This window comes from Varroa jacobsoni, unplaced genomic scaffold, assembly GCF_002532875.2.
Source record: "Varroa jacobsoni isolate VJ856 unplaced genomic scaffold, vjacob_1.0 scaffold_541, whole genome shotgun sequence".
NCBI lineage: Eukaryota > Metazoa > Arthropoda > Arachnida > Mesostigmata > Varroidae > Varroa > Varroa jacobsoni.
Window position 1 is genome coordinate 70,408 of NW_019213443.1, and position 18,135 is coordinate 88,542.

The following is an 18,135-nucleotide window of genomic DNA, read 5'->3' on the forward strand; positions in this document are numbered from 1 at the left end:
TGTACATAATTGGGCACTGTTATGGCGGAAGCCAACAACATCTTCCCTATTAACTAATTCCTTTCGTTTTTTTTTTCGTGGCTTGTTGTAGTCTTGCAAATTATTGATGGCAGAAGTCCGAATCAATCGCATATGGGCAAAATTTGGGTCTTTACTATAATAATACAGAAAAATACACACAATTTTATAGAAGGTTTACTGTACCCTAAGACGCTTGAAAGTGTCCAGAATAAAGGTGTTGCGACAAATTGGCGCGTTTACTACCGCCAAACTTCAGATATCAAACGACACTATGTGACTCAGATCATTAACTCTAAAATGACCTATCTGGGAAAACCATTGTCTATGTATGTATAAATATATACGAGTTCGCTACTCATCTGTCCTCCCCAAATGCTCTCTCATATACAGGACTACTTCGTATAACGAAGAGACAAATGAAATACATTAACTCAGTGGGCCTTCCATGAGCTACATTTTTCATTTGTGAGTGCCAATCTACATAGAGGAATTAATGTTGTGTTTGGTGTACATCGAGGTTTGATATGATACGATTGTCTAGTCCACAGACCTACGACACCAATGCACAAGTTAAATTAAAAAACCAAATAGCAAGCCAACGGTTAAGTTTCCTTGCTTGGTTTGTTGGGCAATACATATTTAGCTGCTACCACTTAGCTCGTCCTTACCAACTCGATAGACCAAAACCATTATCACTTTTTATATCCACTAACGACGTCGACAGGAAGACAAATATATCGATCGGATGAAACCTTTTCTGTTCCGGACTGTCTCTTATGCTCCGCGCTCAGAATCCGCGTAAACAAAATGAATACGCTGATCAGTGAGATGGCAATTTATCTTCGAACCCTTCCACAAGGCTTTGCAGGAAAAAACGATATTAGTACGTCGTTTAGACTTCCAAAATGATTGCCTGCCTAACTGCCGAGCTGGTCGATACCGACATCATTACAGTTCAATATCTCTATCGATACGTACGTCCAACATGTACGTCTTGATCATAGGTCTACGTCAAAGTAAACTCGAGCCTAAGGTTTCCCAATTATATTACCCAAATTCGCTAACATAATGTTCTATTTATTAACTAGATACGTTTATCGCCTAAGGCCATTCTGAGAAGTAGTCGATTAAAATTTATCGTTCCTGAAAGTAAGAAAAAGCGTAAATACGCCTCACGAATTCACTTAATTATCACTTTATTGCTTAGAAAAAGATTTTCTATGTAACAACGCAGAAACATTTTACCAAGTTACTAGCAGAGTTTTATATCTGCCATATATATCATATATGTATATATATAGAACAGACAGGGTGTTTTTTAATTAGCGCTTTTATTTACACTTCTATTTAATTTACGCTGTATATATACAGCGTAAACGAAGTTCCTGTTACCTACAGAGCTTTGCGCTAATTAAAAAAACACCCTGTCTATTCTATCCACAATTTATCTGACCAGTAAATATTTATGGGTCACATTGATCGTTTTGAAGCCCTAGGCACAACTCATCCTTACAATTATTTTTCATGGATTTAAATGATTGATGATTAATATATTATGTAGGAAGTTCGCGGTTGGATAAAGCCTTAGATTAGCGCATTATACACAGCCGTATATCAATATTACACGACAATATACTGTGTTTGTATTGACATATGTTATTTTGCGTCTTTGTAGAGGCTATACCCCGGCTATATAACGTTTTATTACTCGAACTACTAAAAAAAAAAACTAGAGAAGAGGGTTCCAGAAGATGATGATGATATTACTTATTGCGGTTTAAAGTTTAAGTTATATTCGTGCTTTGCTAGTAATTACGCGCAAGTAATTCATAGAACTCATTACAAACCCGCATTATTTTCGACCCCGTACTACGTGTGGCTAAGAGAGAATCGCTCGTTTGTGCGTGCAAAATTACTAACGTATATGTTTTTACATTATAAAAACATTATAAAAAAAAAAACGTTTATAAAAACTTCGTAATTTCCTATACGAAGCATATGATAATGTTATATCGTTTATTCCTTACATAATATACACCATTTGAGATAAGGAACACGGCTTCTGTGTACTAGAGGATTTGAATCTTCCCTCGGCAACAAGAGACCAAAGTCGGGACAAAGCGGAAGCTGGCTACTAAGCATCTAGTTAGTGACGACATCCAAAAGGCGGAAACACACAGGAAGTTGCCGTAGAAAGTTCTGCATGTAGCGCACTTTTGATGCATTATCTGAATAGAACGTAGTTTAGAGTTTACGTTAAGCTTACATGTTGGCCAAGGATGCGAATAGGCAATAGCAGAAACACTGGAGGTAATAGCCGTTCAGGCGCATATCTGGATGCACTATGGTTACCTTTATTTGCTGGAATTATTAAGAAATTGTAGTATATTTTGGCTTTCTAACACCAGTACTTCGTAAAATTTATATTATTTAATATATATTAAAATTTGTGTACTGTGCGGGCGTTGACATAACATATATGATCTAGGATTTCATTTGTCTTTAAAAGGGTATACCTGACGAAGTTGGACAGTAAATAAGTAAGTAATAGTTCATACGTGTAACAACTAGAAATAAGTTCATCGCGACTGACCAAAAGCGAACGAACAGTTTTCCGATGCCTTACACAGAACTAGGCTTAGCTGGTCAACGAAACTTGAAAATTGTGCTTACGGTGTAGCTGCTCGTGTCAGACTCGAATCAGAGCAGGACTTTGTTGTTTTCGTTAGCTATTTTTGTATCTTATTCCTTTTTTCTATGTTTTCGTGACCTTTGTGAAAATGCACAGGACAGGAAGTGACGAATAGGAAGTAACGTCGGAGGGTACATCTGCTTGTAAACAAATCCAAAACAATATCCAAGCCGCTGTCCCCTTCTTCTACAGCGGTGTCAACGTTCACTGCCGAGCTCGCAGGGCTTAAGGGCACCCAAGATAGGTTAACCAACTGACTGAAACTTTCGTACAGGTAAACATATCTTAGACTTTCGCCCCTATTCCACGAAGAAAAAGGCTTCGACCTTGAAAGTGTCCGATTTGCTGACTTGGGCCTCTGTTCTAAAAGTGTTTGCCTTTCTGAGCACGACACATTGACCAAAATGGAGTAATGCGCAGGCTGTCCGTTAGGCGGATTCATTTCCATTGAAGAACTCATCAAAGTCATACGATGTGGTACTGCCATGTAGCAATATCACTCACTGCGTCGCTTTTTGCGAGTCCGAAGCTTTTTTTTGCCAATTTCGATGCTCGGAGGAACGAGTTGAGTTACGATACCCTAAAAGGTTAACATCTCAGCGTCAGTGACGATCTTTATGCAAGATCGTTCAATGATTCTCTTGTCAGTCGTGCAAGCAACAAAGTGCGTATTGACTTTTTTTTTCTTATTAATTTTCTTGAGTTTTTGATGTATGCAAAGCAGTCAATCAAGTCACTTCTAGACCACGCCGCTGTCGCTTAGCGAGTTTGTGGTCCGTTTAACCTCCGCTCTGTAGCCGTCCGCAGCATGGTTTGTGAAACCATTAGAAGGTAAGCGATAACACTTACTACCTTCAAACAATTCTTTTTCTAGGCCGAAACTAGTAGAGGAGACAATGGCGGATGAACCTTTGTCAAGCTTCTTGACCGACCGCAATGAATAACCATTTCTAACAACAGTCAACGAACCCAACAAGATCCACACCCGGCAGACGACACAACGATTCTGGAAACATTTAGTGAAATACAATTAATCCATCCGGCGCTAACGACATTTCTGGGCTCCAATGGGTGGTGTTCGGTGATATTCTTGCCATTTCGTGATAGTTACCGTAAGGGATGATATAAGCCGTGTGTCTCGTAGCAAAAGGCAATAGCGTATCCAACAATGCCAGTGATAGCTGTTAGAAATTACGTGCGAAGAATTTATATGGGCTCATTGAGAAACTATACTTATTGTTAATGTTTTCGAACACCTAATGGCGACTTTCTGTTTCTAAAGAAATAGACAATCGCTGTTAGCTATTGATGGTTCTGTGACGGCCTAGTGGTAATATATCTGTCTGCTTGCTGACAGATATGTGAGATGTTCAAAATTTGAGGCTAGATAGCAACACCATTTTGTTCCTATTAAGACCAGCAGTAGTTATCTAAGCCAGCACTGAACGTGGGGCTAGAAACATAGATAAAACATCCGTCCGATAGTAAGCCTAATCTCGATTGCGACCGTAAAATTCGATTTAGATACTGAAATGAAGAACCGCTAGGCTCGGGTACAGTGTGAGCTCAACGTCTGCCACTGCGCGAAACAATTTAGCGGAATAGCTTGCAGTACTATTCGGATGTTTTGGGCTTCCCGCTACATGGCCAAAGTGTATTCGCCCGCAAATAAGAATGAAAAACCCTGTGCATCATCATTATGCTAAAACGAGTTCTGCTAGAATGCCCCCTTTCGTAACCTATGGTTCTATGAACGGCTATAAACCCGGCAGGGAAAGTTGTGTCAGACGAGTTCTAAGAACTGCTTACTAATGACTTTCAGTGGAAACACAAAAAACCTTATCCACATAAAGACGTACAGAAATGTACGTCTATAAATTCTGTCGAATTCATGTAAGACTGCAGCTGCTAACACGCGATTGCTCTGTGAGCCCTCACAACAATTCAGACAGACTACTCTATTTCACTCATATAAAAACATGTGTTTCCCCATCGGACCCCCAAAATCCTTTCACGTTCTTACAAGCTGCGATCGGAAATGTATGACGCTGGTAGAGCATAAACCGAATAAAGAACGATATGTTGCTTCGACGAGTTCCCGTTAGAGACATCGAATTCAAAATTAGGTACAGTTTCTCGTCGAAAAATATCTGCATTTAGTAAAAAAAGACCGTCTACAATTTTATGCTTCGAGCTTAGCAGACGTCGAGTCGGAAGCTCCAGGTTCAATATCTAGCTGTAGTCGAAGGTTTTAAATTGTTTGTTTCATATCAGTTTGTAGGCCAAACGGGTTTTGAAATCCCGGAATTCCGGTTGTTTGTTCTGTCCTATCTTATCTAAGCTCACTTCCCACAAGAGCGAGCGCTAGAAATTAACACCTGGAAGTCTGTGACAAAGCCTTACTGTAAATATCACAACCAAAATAATTTTTAAAGCCCTATCATCTAGGTCCCTCTAGCAGGACTACATTCCGCAAAACTAGCGCCATATTCAATCGTTCGATTATTTTCTTCACAATAGTTCCAGAAACGTATCAGATGGCAACAATGGGTATTGGATAATAATCGCATTGGGGTCCTGATCTTGTTTTAGCCACCCTCTATTCGGTCAGTGCACTCAGTTATTGGAGTATTCAGCAAAACAATGTAAAAAACAGTGTAATCTTTGCCTATAACAATAATTTCGCCAAATTACTTCCATGTATTCATGAAAACGTATGCATGTATTACGTTTTGGAGGTTACTGCACATGTGGACACTTATCATTACATGGGTTATGGAGAGTAGATGGTTAGCCACGGTGCAAGTACTGATAAGGTTTAGGCCAGCGAAAAGTGATGGAAGAGGAACAATAACTGATGACAGTTTGTTTATTCGAAGTGGCCAAAATCGAGTTGGCGGTCTGCTATATGTAGTAGCTTACGATAGGTGCCATTTTCCGATAGGACTCACCTTTCCTCTATTCGCCTTCGGTACGGTACGGTTCTCCGTAAAAAGATTTAATGTGACTAGGTCGACGGCACGAACGAATCCATCGCTGGATTCAGCAGGGAGCCATCACTGTAAAAAATAAGTTTGTCGTATGTCAAATCGGAACAAGTACTTAGCGCCAAATTAATAAAGCGTATAGATGGGGCAGAAATTTAATCTACTATTTATAAACGAGCATGTATGTAAAGGCGAATCTGGAGCGGCAGGGTGAAGTGGTTTGATGGCAAAAAAGGCACGGATTACTCCTTCAACACAGTACCCTTCATTTTGCTTACTGCTATTCTTCGTTGTTTCTCGCTTTAACGTTTATCTAAAATGGTCCATATTTATGATACACTCGCTGTTATAATGGCCGGGCGCGATTTAAGACAATTCGACGATCGTATCTAGCTTGTTCATTGCGTAAATGATCGAGAGAAACTGTTAAAGTGTAAATATATTTAGTGTAGAAAAAATAGCAAGTGAGCTAGATAGCCCCATTTTCACTGATTCACGTGAAGTCCTCTGTTTTTGTAATTTTCTAGACTGTAATTGAGGCTACTAGTCACACTACTAGTACTAGCAGACGAGCCCTCAAGAGAGTATGCACCAAGATAGACGTTATATCAAATTGACATAATTAGCTTCTATTTTTAGACTTGACTGATATCGTATGATGGAGCGTCGCACACACACACACACACACACACACACACACACACACACACACACACACACACACACACACACACACACACACACACACACACACACACATGTACGTTGGAAGAGTCATCGAAAAAAAGAGCCAATGGCCACATCGCGCTATAGGAAATGATATCTGACGCATGCTACACCATCGGGAAGCCGTTAATATCATAGAACCATAAGAAGTTGCTAGCAGATCAACGATAAAACGAAAAAAATGCTTCCGTATGGATTTTCGAATAATACCAAAAGACACGGTAAGTTGCCACTTATTAAAGTTCCAACTGTTTTAAGTTAAACAATGGCTCCCAGCACGACGTCACGTGTCTCTTTCAAGACAAGTAGGCGGATATGCGACCACTCCACCATTACATGAATAATCAACCCCTACTGAATGCGCTCATACGGTCAAACGCCCAACTGGGAATAAATTTACATCGGGTAAATATTCTTTTTTTAGTGCATATACTATTTTATTCAGTTTAGTATGGCTTTTCCAATCACAAAGGAGCAAGCTTACAAATTACTATCGAACCATCAAAGCCTGAGCTAAACATTTGTGCTAAATTACACAGAAATCAATGTTACGTGTTTTACAACGGAAATTGCTGTTAGGTGTTACAGATTGGTCACTGTTTATGCTTACTCCATTCCTATACAAACCTTGTGGTCAATCTAAGCTTTATTGAGTCTGGCTAATTGTGGCTTTCAGCAATTTCAGATCTGAATTTTCCATCATTAGGACCATCGTCAGACTGGTGAAATTCACTTGTAAAAAAAAAAAGACCCGAGAATGTTTTAAAGTCAGTTTGGGGGCAAAATTCCCGTCAAAGCCTTCCAAAAACAACTCTCATGTTTACTTAGCTGAGCCAGAGAGAGGGCATACCCTTTGTTGTTGGGTTCCTAAAATTGGTCCTCGTGATAGCTTAAGAGGTCAACGTATTTGGATGCTAATTTGAGGGACACGTTTCTGGTCTAGTTTTGATCTTGGGCACCGACAAACTTCGTTTCCTGCTGGGAGCCAGCCATCTGATGGTATGCCAAACGGCGATACCAGACGCGGTTGCTGCGTCCTGATATGGCCATGAGTTCTCTCGGTATGACGCTTATCGTACAGGTACTTCAGAAAGAGCAAAGTTGTTGCGTAGTATATAATAAATACTAATATCACAGCTTTACGCGTTCGTGTGTAGACCGCGGACAAGCCTTTGAGTTTTCAAACCTCAGTCAAAATTTGTGGTCATCTGCAAACCTTTTTACGTCGTTTAAGGCGTATTAAACATGTTCGTTTTTTTCCGACACGAAACAAAAAGCAAACGATCTTCCAACTTTCTGAATTTTCGTTGGATGTTAACAACGCGTTGGGTGGTATAGCCACCAAAGACTTCACTTTAGATGCTGTTTCCCTGCAGTAATTTTCGATACAAACAATCGATTCGAGCATCTACATGCAGGCGCATTATTTGCCTAATTTCAATAGTCGCAATAGAACAAAATTATCTGTTATAAGACATGTCTGGAGGCCAAATTGATTAAATCCGATAAATTGACACTGTTGTAAATGTTTTTTTTTTTTATAGATGCACTTACAGGTATTAACTAGTAACTGCTTTTAAAAAAATGATAGATGCCGTTACAAGTTAACAATCAGGCAACAGCACTCAATTGAGCCAGTTTCAGAGCGAAACCCAAAAATAAAAGTTCTGTAGTTTCACAGTTACAGGTTTACCGGATACATACTTTTGCAATGGGTTTCGATTTCATTGTAAAGTTCCGCAGACAGGAATATGATCGAGTAAATTCTGCTACGTCAGTTGGTGTGGCTCCAAAGCGTCCAACTTTTTCCTTCTCTAGCTTTTCTTAAAATAGCTTAAGACTATTTGGCGCTGTATGCTTTTTTTGTTTCTTGGCAATACTTCATCGATATTCAGTAATTTTTTCAACTTCACTCCATAATCGGTCTATCACTACAAAAACTGTTTTTTTTTTTAATCAAAATTTCCAGAATCAAAGCGTGGGCTCTTTCCTTCGATAACGCATAGTTACGAAAGGCAATACAACTTTTTGCATAAGACCTAAGCAACTTCTATACCTTAAAGCTATACCTTCTATACCTTCTATACCTATAAGCCTGAATAACAACAATATCGTTCAAATGAGCGTATTGCCGCGTCATGACCAATTTGACTCATATTATTTTAATAAACAAAACCTGTCAGCTAGAAAAATGGTCAATACTTTTCAAAAAACATGTGTATATATATACATACACTCATGGTAATCTAGCGATTACCTCCTAGCAAACGCAAGATCAGCGTGTAACGCGCAACTAGTCTTATGCCATAATGACTATTATGATGACCCGGCTATAGCTTTCACAACACTTAAGCTTATTTTATATATACAGAAAAACAAATCGAGCGCCGCGAGAGCACCTGTAGCCTGTGTATGATTCTGACAATGGCACAATAGATCGTTACTTAACTGTGTTTAGTTTAGTCTAGTTTAACTTAACTCGTTTACTCAACTTAATTCTGTTTCTTTTGAAATGAGATTACACTGAGGAATAGGTTTACACTTGAAAGATTACATCACGCTTAACTGTAATCTCGGAAAACCAAACCAATATGTGAAAATATATAGAGCTTCCCGGCTGAACTCCTATCATATGAAGCGCATGAGAAGGAAACAAAGTGGCATGATTAAGCAGAACTAAGAATAAACACAAAAAAACAAAGAAAAGTGCTCTCTCTCTCTCTCTATCCCTCTCTATGTATCCTCCACAAACTTGACAACATTTACCAACATAGTCCCGCTTGTATTAATTACAAACCATTAAAAACGTAAAAGACCACCAAATAAGCAGATTTTTAGAAAAGCGGTAGAATCTGTGGTATCCCTTCCCTGAAGTCTGCCGACCAAGATTGATCGAAACCGTAGATAAGGTAATCAAGTTAGTCTGTATTAGCTTTTTGGCAGAGTGCCCAAAATTCGACAGGTTTGCCTAATATCTCTGATCATGCATAAGTAATTCAAGCTTCATGACCTGTGAGTCGAGCATGTGTCATTACCATCCCCAATGCATTCATAACTCATAAGTTACTTATATAAATGTCAACAATGTGTACAGTTTACAAGGCGAAGAACTTTGAAAAACAGGAAAAACTACCTGGATAATTAGACGGAACCAAAGACCATTGACGGTAAGCGTTGGCCTGGTATGGACCCGTCGCAGGCTCGACATCGTCACTATTATGCAATAACGTGTAAAAATTGGCTGTCCTCTAAATAGTGATCGGTTTCCGAAAGACCAGATTTGCAAAATGAGTTAGTTAGTTAGCGTTCATTTTTTGTAAAATAACGGTTTCTTATAATATGATTCTATTATTGAAGATGTGAATCTTTCAGCTAATTTCAAGCGTTATTTTTCCTATTAATGAGTGGATAGTCCTTTTCACATCAAATATCATTTTTATGTAACATTGTTACTAACAGTTGAAACGATGAATCGCATTGATTATATGGCAATAATAACGTAATTGTAAATGCTGGCACTTTTAGGATGTATGTCTATTACGTAACGAATAACGGTGTGTACGAGTAAGAGCGAATCTATTATGTGGGAGGACCCATATGACAGCTATGCTACAATTGCGCCATATTTATATCATATCTTAATAGAAATCCTGTCCAGCGAGAACAGTCTGTAGGTATCGATATAGTTAGTCTACGAATAGAACCGGAGATGGGGTGCGCTGGGTGGTTCCTACTAGAATGTAGCAATACTTTCATAGCAGTCGCGGATTTCTGCAGTCGTCACAATCAGGCCTGCATCTGATATCCGAAGTATCCGCTTTAAGCAGAAACACAATTAGAAACTAGACGTAACCAAAGGCCCACTTAAGGTTAAAAAGAGATGGATAACCGTATTGTAAGCAATTGTCTTTCACTTGCTAAGGTCGCAGTTCGTTTCAATGGATATAATCTGCCCAGGCCAGACAATAATGTAGCAAAGCTTTAGCAGCGTTCGATAAACTGCCGCAGTGCTATTGGAGTGTTTCAGGTGTACGACCGTGAGGGAGCATTCTGCGGTTAACACAAACAAACATAGACCCATCTCAACCCGACCAACTGATCTTGAATTACTTAATACTAGGCAATTTTACCTATGAGTTATCTTTTATCCCGCTTCAGGCTACTGTAGTGATCTTTACCTTACACATTGTGGACATAGTCTCTTAATACATGTTTGTTTGAAGTCCACTCTATGACTTGCTGTTACAATGTCTTTCGACATTTCTGTTACTCCTATGATGATGTTACCTACTGGTCATCAGCGCTGCGTCGGCTGCTACTACTTCGATGCCATGTTTTTCGCGCAGCTTAGTTTTTTTTCTAATTTGATATTAGGCCTTCCCACATGCGCTGAAACTATGGGGTTACGTCGCTAGAAACCAAAGGACCTAACCTACACCTAGTTCTCGACAGGCCACCCGCAGTCTACAACTCAGATCGTTAGATTGACGTTGATAGCGCAACGCTTTCGTTTCCTGCGTGTAGCTCCTTCAACAAGTCAAGATCACAAATACTGAACTGGGCCAGGCCAGCCAAAAATTTGTCTACCAGTAGAACGCTAGAATGGTGAAGACAAAGAAAACTGCAGTTACTAGCAAGCGTAAAAGTATAGGACACCCTGAAGACTTGCGCGTCGGATATTCTCGGTAAGGATCAGACTAAATAAGCCGCTAAACGAGCCTGGGCCCCACTCAGGAGTAGCGAATAAGCCTTCGCCAGTGTACCGCCACCTACGTGACGTTCAAACTATCTCAGAGATTCGCGTACCCAAGGTTGTCGGGAGGCAACCTTTAGCAAGGCGCAGGGCCTTGAACCGGGAAAAGCAGATGATCGAGTAAAGGAAAAGTGCTTACGTTAAGCGGGCTAAGCCGTTATACTTTCCGGGAAGGTAAGCACACTGAAAACGGTATCGAGTGCAATCGGACGCTCAATACACGCCCATGCTGCCAGCTGGTAACCTTTACTCAGATCTACCATACCTTTTCTGTTGTAGACCTGATGCAACAAAGAGTATTGCAACTTCAACGTCCAAATTAATTTTTGCTTGGCGGAACTTTGCTTCACAAACAAGTCTACTAGTCGTAGCTGGAAGTGACTGTATGGGTTCGAACCTAAGGTCTTAATAATTGCTAGGAATAACTTATCACAGCTCGACTCTTTAAAAAAATGCTTCATGCCAGACAATTGCTGTTTAGCAATAAAGTTCACGGCATCGGTAGGCAAAACATGGAACACTCTAATTTTGTAGTAAAAGATACATATCGCTGCCGGCAAAGTTGTTTATTTCGATAGATTTATTTTTGACCGTAGATTTCGTTACTTAATTTATCCTCCAGCCATGAGATGCTATTGCGGTAATAACTTCATCTGACCCGTTTTAAAGAGCACTCGATAGCCGACACGGGTATGCTGTTATCGAATCAACTCAATCTCACAGCTTACATAACACTAGGAGTTCTATGGGGTTTTCAATCGACACACGACGGTTTGCATGATAAAAATTCGTTGTTTATCTAAATGAGAAAGACATCATTAATCTTTTTTTTTAAATATTGGGCAGGTTAAACACTGATTTATTTTAAACTAGAATTAGCGTTTTCTCATTAAAGGAAATACGTTATCGTTGTCATAGTGTTATTTAGCTGCTATGTTATTGCGCCTACTATTTGCTTCACGACTTCACTTCGTTGATTCCCTCTACTTCTACAAGCAATACAAATAAAAGCAACAAGATGTCTATCGACATCGAACTCCGTTCAGCTCAGATCTGTAGGCTAGTTCGTAGTAATGTTCGTGAGTGGCTTATGTGTGAGTGAGGGTGGTTTTGCCCTAGTATAACTTCAAATTAGATCAAATAACATTTAACTTGAAAATAATAAAGAAGTTTCCTGTCAAACAGCTAGTTACCTCAGCTCCTTTTACCTACGACGAAAAATACGATTGACAACACAGGCGGAGGAACAATGCGGCGGTAAAAAAGCTAACGAAATAACGCCTGACTCAATTATCTCGAAATAATAACAGGTTATTAAGGCAGAGTCTAAGTATGGCTTACTTGAAAGTACGGCGGAATACGATAGTTTTTTCGTAATAACGTATCTGAGAACCATGTTTCTTATTCAACTATATCTACTTCACATTGGATATTTTTAATTTATTTAACTATTTTAATTCCTATTATTTAACATTTTATCGCATCATTCTATTAATACGTGTTGTTTACACCCTGGCTTAGAAATGCTATTATTACTCTGAACACTCGGTATGTTATAGGGTTTCGATTTACGACAACCACTTACCGCATGTTCACTTTCTTGACGACCTTGTAAAGAAGCCGGCCTGCCGACGAGTGTTGTGCCTGAAAGTAGGCCATGTTGAAATGGTTGATATGTGATGTTCCTCTGAGCAGCGCGTTCAAGCAGGCTTGGTATGTTGGTATTTTCGTGTGTATCCGAAGTCTTAGCGCCACGAGCGTTGTCATTTGGGTCAGTTGATGTGCTGGTCGCTATTGCCTTCAGTGGCAGAAAGCGGAGGCAAAAGCTGAGATATATGGCTCCGGACGAATAATGATAAAGCTATTGATGAAGTATGCTCAATCAGAGCTGCTAAGCAGATTGTGAATGCCATCTGTTAAACGTATCCACAATGTTACTCAGTTTCGTATTCTACATTAGTTGAGCATTGCGTGGTATTTTCGAACGTCATGTGAGAGTAGGCCTAACTAACGCATTGCTCCTGGCTTTTTCTGTATATATATATATATATATATATATATATGATACTAAAAATGCCACAAAGCTAACAGGATACCCCAACAATGGTCAGTATACATTACCAAATAAGGCTCTTCTTTTATACGAAACTCGAAGCTATCAATTATTTTCTACACATCGTCACGCTATCGCTATCTAGTAGCGATATAGCAATAGGCGAAACCAAGAATCTACTGGATGGAATGTTTTGCAACATACCTCGACGACGAGTCTATTTTATACACGATATGAGCATTTACTTGTTCCTTGGACGGTTCAGTTCAGAAGTGTGATTATGCCCAGAGAATCCTGAGTGATTCATAGTCGTTTGTAAAATGACCTTAAGTTCTGTTCTAAGTACCGTGCAAAGAATATACTTCAATGTTAGCACTCGTGTTCGTACAATGTTGTTTCGACTTAAAGTTAATTCATGGATTTGTTTTGCTATTATGCAATCGGAACATTTGACGGTGTTCAAAGAAGACAAGACGCTAGTTTCAATAGGATTCAAAGGTATTACTAAATACTTTGACGAAGTTTCATCCACATTGGGCGCTTAACTTGCTTACGCGTACTCTTTAAGTCTATTTTATGTCCCGTAGTCCGTTTTTCTAATAGAATCGACGAATATTTTATAATAGTTTCTTACCTAAGCAAACGAGGCAAAGCCTCCCTACTCGTCTGTGACGCGTTTACAGGAGTAGTCGTCCCACGTATACATGTACAACACAAATAGGATCTAAAAAAAGAAGACCTATTCGCCTTTCAGCAGAGCACTGACATTACGGTTGGTTGAATTTAGTGGATCTGGCTCTCACTATAATAACGCGCAGCTTTTTGCTCAATAACTTCACACTGTCCTCATGACGATTTAAACTCTATATTTGTTACAGCTATAAAAATCGCCGCTGGTCCTACCTCATTTACTCATTTAGGTTGTTGATATAATTAAGTATCCTAGCGCGTTTTCGATCTTAATAGAACACCGATCTTTAGAGTACTTCGCATGTTTACGTGCTATTTGTGCAGCTAGTATAATACTACGAGCGAAAATTAAGTCGAATGTGGCACGGATCCTTTAAGTAACCCATGAAGGGTTACTAATAGCGTTTCAAGCGGGCTATGTCTGGTAGTTGTGCGTTACAGCAATGGTATGCTTGTGTACGGTTTGTCGTAGTGCACACAGCCTTACCGTACAAGACGTAAGAGACGTCGTGCTTGTGTACTCGCAAGCAAAGGACAAACACAGACGCTGTCAAAATGACAAAGTCTTGAATATATTCCATTGTCTGTAAACAGACCTAGAAAGATGATCACCATTGAAGTCGAAGTGTTTACAAGTCAACCTGTACTACGCATGTAGCCATTCTAATTGGAAAAGACTCGTCCATGGCCCGAAAATAATCATTCGACAAGTTCGCGGAGGGTAGCGTTCCTGTTCGAGCGTACCTCAGTTCACTTAACATGAGCATTCGTAGCGCTCCTGAGTAATTTTGGTAGAGTAAAACATTAAATTATAGGACAAGGACCGAGTTTGAGGCGACATTCGCAGACGCTTTGATGAATAATAGCATGGTAATGCCGGCACAGGCGGATTTTCGTTAAAATTTTAATATCAGTTGCGGGTTATAAGCCGTTATATATTCATGCGATCTATTACTCATAAACTTAATAAAATTTAATTGAGTATCGAATAAATTGTAGCCATTACGAATATGTATGTTATTCAATTGAAAACTAAATATACACTTCTACATTGTAATGCGAAGATAGTATCTTATTTTAAGTGTTTACGCCTAAGTTAAGAATCTGAAAAGGATACATTGGGATGGCACCGAAACAAATGAATCGAGCCAAACTCAACATTTGTCACCGACGAATTCTTTGCCATTCCAAATCGTTGTACTCCTCTAGAAAGACAAAAATGAGGTCCGCGATACCAACAAGCTCAATGATTCGTAGAAAATCTCGAGTCAGAATGCTTACACACTCATTGCAGACTGCGCATGCAACTTACGTCAAAGTTACATCATAAAAAAGTCACTCCTAAGTGATTTTCGAACCATGTATATAGATATAAAGCCGAGTTTAGAGTGTTAAATTTAATAACAAAAAAGGGTCAAATAGTAACCTCATCTGTGAAAGTTAGAGCAAACTTTTACGCAAGTAGCCCAAGTACGATGTACAGATTGTGTTATACACCTCCATTTTTTACGTTATAATAATTAGTGGGCCCTGCTATACTCCAGTTTGCCAGAAATACTTTTATATCCCAGTCCAGTTCTCCCTGTTTGTTTATTTGCCCCTCTTGTGTGTGTGTGTGAGTGTGTGAGTGTGTGTGTGAGTGAGTGAATGTGAGTGTGTGTGTGTGTGTGTGTGTGTGTGTGTGTGTGTGTCTGTGTGTAAGTGTGTGTGTGCAGGACAAAATAACCTCATTAATATAAAATAAATATATAAAATAAAACATTAAGTCGCCCGTTTTATGCTTTTCACATCACCACTTACGATTAATCTCTCTCGGTTTCGAACTGGCCAATGCAGGGGCCGGGTGTGCTTTCGCTGCGATATATTGGATAGCTTGGATGTATTTTCGTCAATGAAAAGCTTCAGGCTCGTACAGACAGCGCTATTTCCGGCTCACAAAATCGGTTCGTTTCCGGTGCATCATTGCGAACTATTTGCCTTTACTAATTACTGCTGGAAGTTGTTGTTTAGTTGTTACGGGTAAAGAAGGGCAGAATGCAATGTTTCCATAAGGACCTGTAGCTTACAACGCGCCATAACGAACAGTCATCCCATGATGTCCATAGACACGTCCCTTTAGCAGCAGCTGCGTATGCTTAGACATCGAAACTGCATCATATAGCAGGAAGGACCACGGAGGCGAGAACCGTTTTCCGATAGCCCGACTTCAATTAAGGTGCCTTTCGCTATATCGATGGCTCAGTTAGCACATTCGTTTCGCCTATCAAAATTACCCTGATGTCGGTACACAGAGACCCATCGTGATTGCTTATGATTAGGGATTTTGTCTCCCAGTCGAGTTAAATCATACCATGAAACTATTTTTATTGAAGCATTACGATTTAAGAAGGCACAACTAGAAGAGATTTTTAATAGGGGAGTATGGTTCGTGCTCAGAAAAAACGTCACGTGGAGCGTTTTAAAACTCCAAATGAATTATCCTCTGTGATAGTTATCTTATCGCTACGTCTACCTAGCCCACCTACAACTACCAGTTCTGCCATTTGCATTTTTTTTAACAATCTAAAATTTTGAGCCGCACGCGAAGCTTTCTAGTAGCTGGTACAACGTCCAATTTTTATCTCATCATGCCGTACGGCTTTGAAACGATCTCCATTAGTCTCTGCCCACTTGAATATGAGAAGCTTCGAAAAGTCATAAACTGAACGGAAAATCCGTAAAGACACATTGCAGTAAAACAATTAGAGGGCACAGATTCTTGTTAGATGGGCATAGACATAGAGATACTATCTCTGTTATACAACAACGGGGTTCCACCAAAGGCAGTCATGTTCTATTCAAGATAACTAAAGGAAAAACACTTCATTATCGAGCTAATATAAATTTTTCTCATAAGTAATTCGGCTCTTAGTGGAAACATTTGTAGGGACAATGTTTATTTCTAGCAAATCTTCGCACACACATATCGACCTATTAAAATCTGCGTTGTTGCAGAATTTTAGCAAGTATCGCATGATGTAAGAAGTAAAGTATCTGACAATTATCGAAATTTAATTTGGTGCAATTTTTGCTTAAATTATTATGGATTTAGAGCTAATTGGTACTAATGCTAAGTTGAACAGTGGTTATGAGCTGATATCTTACCAGCTATACAGTCCTCACATATTTCTTCTGATTAATTGTCAGTGAATTTGTTATGATTTGTAGTAAAATTCAAAACGTAGTAAATCTTCATCGGATTTCGTGCGCGCCAATATACTCAAAAAAACTGCAAAATACAATAGAAATTTTTAGAAAGGGAATTGAGGACGCTCTGGGATGTCCGGTTACTGCGTGTGCCTTTGACGACATGCCGAGTATTTTTTACTATGTTATATTTCATACATGGTAATTTCAGCTAGATGAATTGAAGCATTATAATGCGATCGTATTGTTCGACATCAATGGTTTTAGGAATTATCGATATATGATACATATAAAAACATCATGGTGCATATTGGGAAGATTATCACTTAAGTCTAATTGAAGAAGTTGAAATAGCAAGGTATCAGAGAAATTTCCGCTTAAGCAGTATCTCATTTTCTTCTTTTTACTTCTTTTTTTATCTCATTTTCGCATCCATTCGTTTGACTTCAGTTTTATCTAACTTTATAGATAGAAAATTCTTGTTGTCCCACTAACTTCTCGTGAAGAACTTTACAAAAGAAATTGTACAATACTACGCCTATCCGATGCATTCAAATCGGATTGTACACGAGGGGTAGAAAACGGACGTTCTAGATTAAAGTTAAACCCATTGTCAGTGTTTGGCTTAGGCAATCTTTCATCGAAGAAGAAAATTAAATATACATATAACAAACAATTCGGCCAAAACGGCACTAGGGAGAAGTTCGTTAATAAATTATAACAATGACAATGCCAAACTTGTCAAACGCTATAGTAATTTCATCCCATAATGAAAATTTATAGGATACCTTTTAGCTGAACCTAGCAACATTTTGAAAACAATATATTGAGAAAACTGTAAAAGAATATTGGCAGATATAATAAAGATGAAATGCTATATACAAACCATTTACTTGCGACGAGCTACGAAGACTAAGAGCGTAGCTACGCGGTCATTTCAAGACGACAAAAAAAAGGGCTTAAAGATTGCTTTTGTCTAACGTCGAACCCCTTTCTCTCCACCTGACTACGCTCGAATTGCGTTTGC

The 18,135-nt window shown here is 39.1% G+C and overlaps 1 long non-coding RNA gene across 2 annotated transcripts; it reads right to left on the reverse strand.

Moving 5' to 3' along the window:
* Positions 1–1,187: 1,187 nt before the first annotated feature.
* On the reverse strand, positions 1,188–18,080 carry LOC111261276 (uncharacterized). Of its 2 annotated transcripts, XR_002680895.2 has the most exons (5): positions 17,995–18,080; positions 17,067–17,190; positions 12,765–12,977; positions 5,665–5,772; positions 1,188–3,719 (listed from the first exon to the last, which is right to left on the reverse strand). It is a non-coding gene; the product is annotated as an uncharacterized LOC111261276 (long non-coding RNA). The 2 variants fall into 2 exon arrangements; XR_002680894.2 differs by lacking the exon at positions 17,067–17,190 and having other exon boundaries at positions 17,995–18,067.
* Positions 18,081–18,135: the final 55 nt, after the last annotated feature.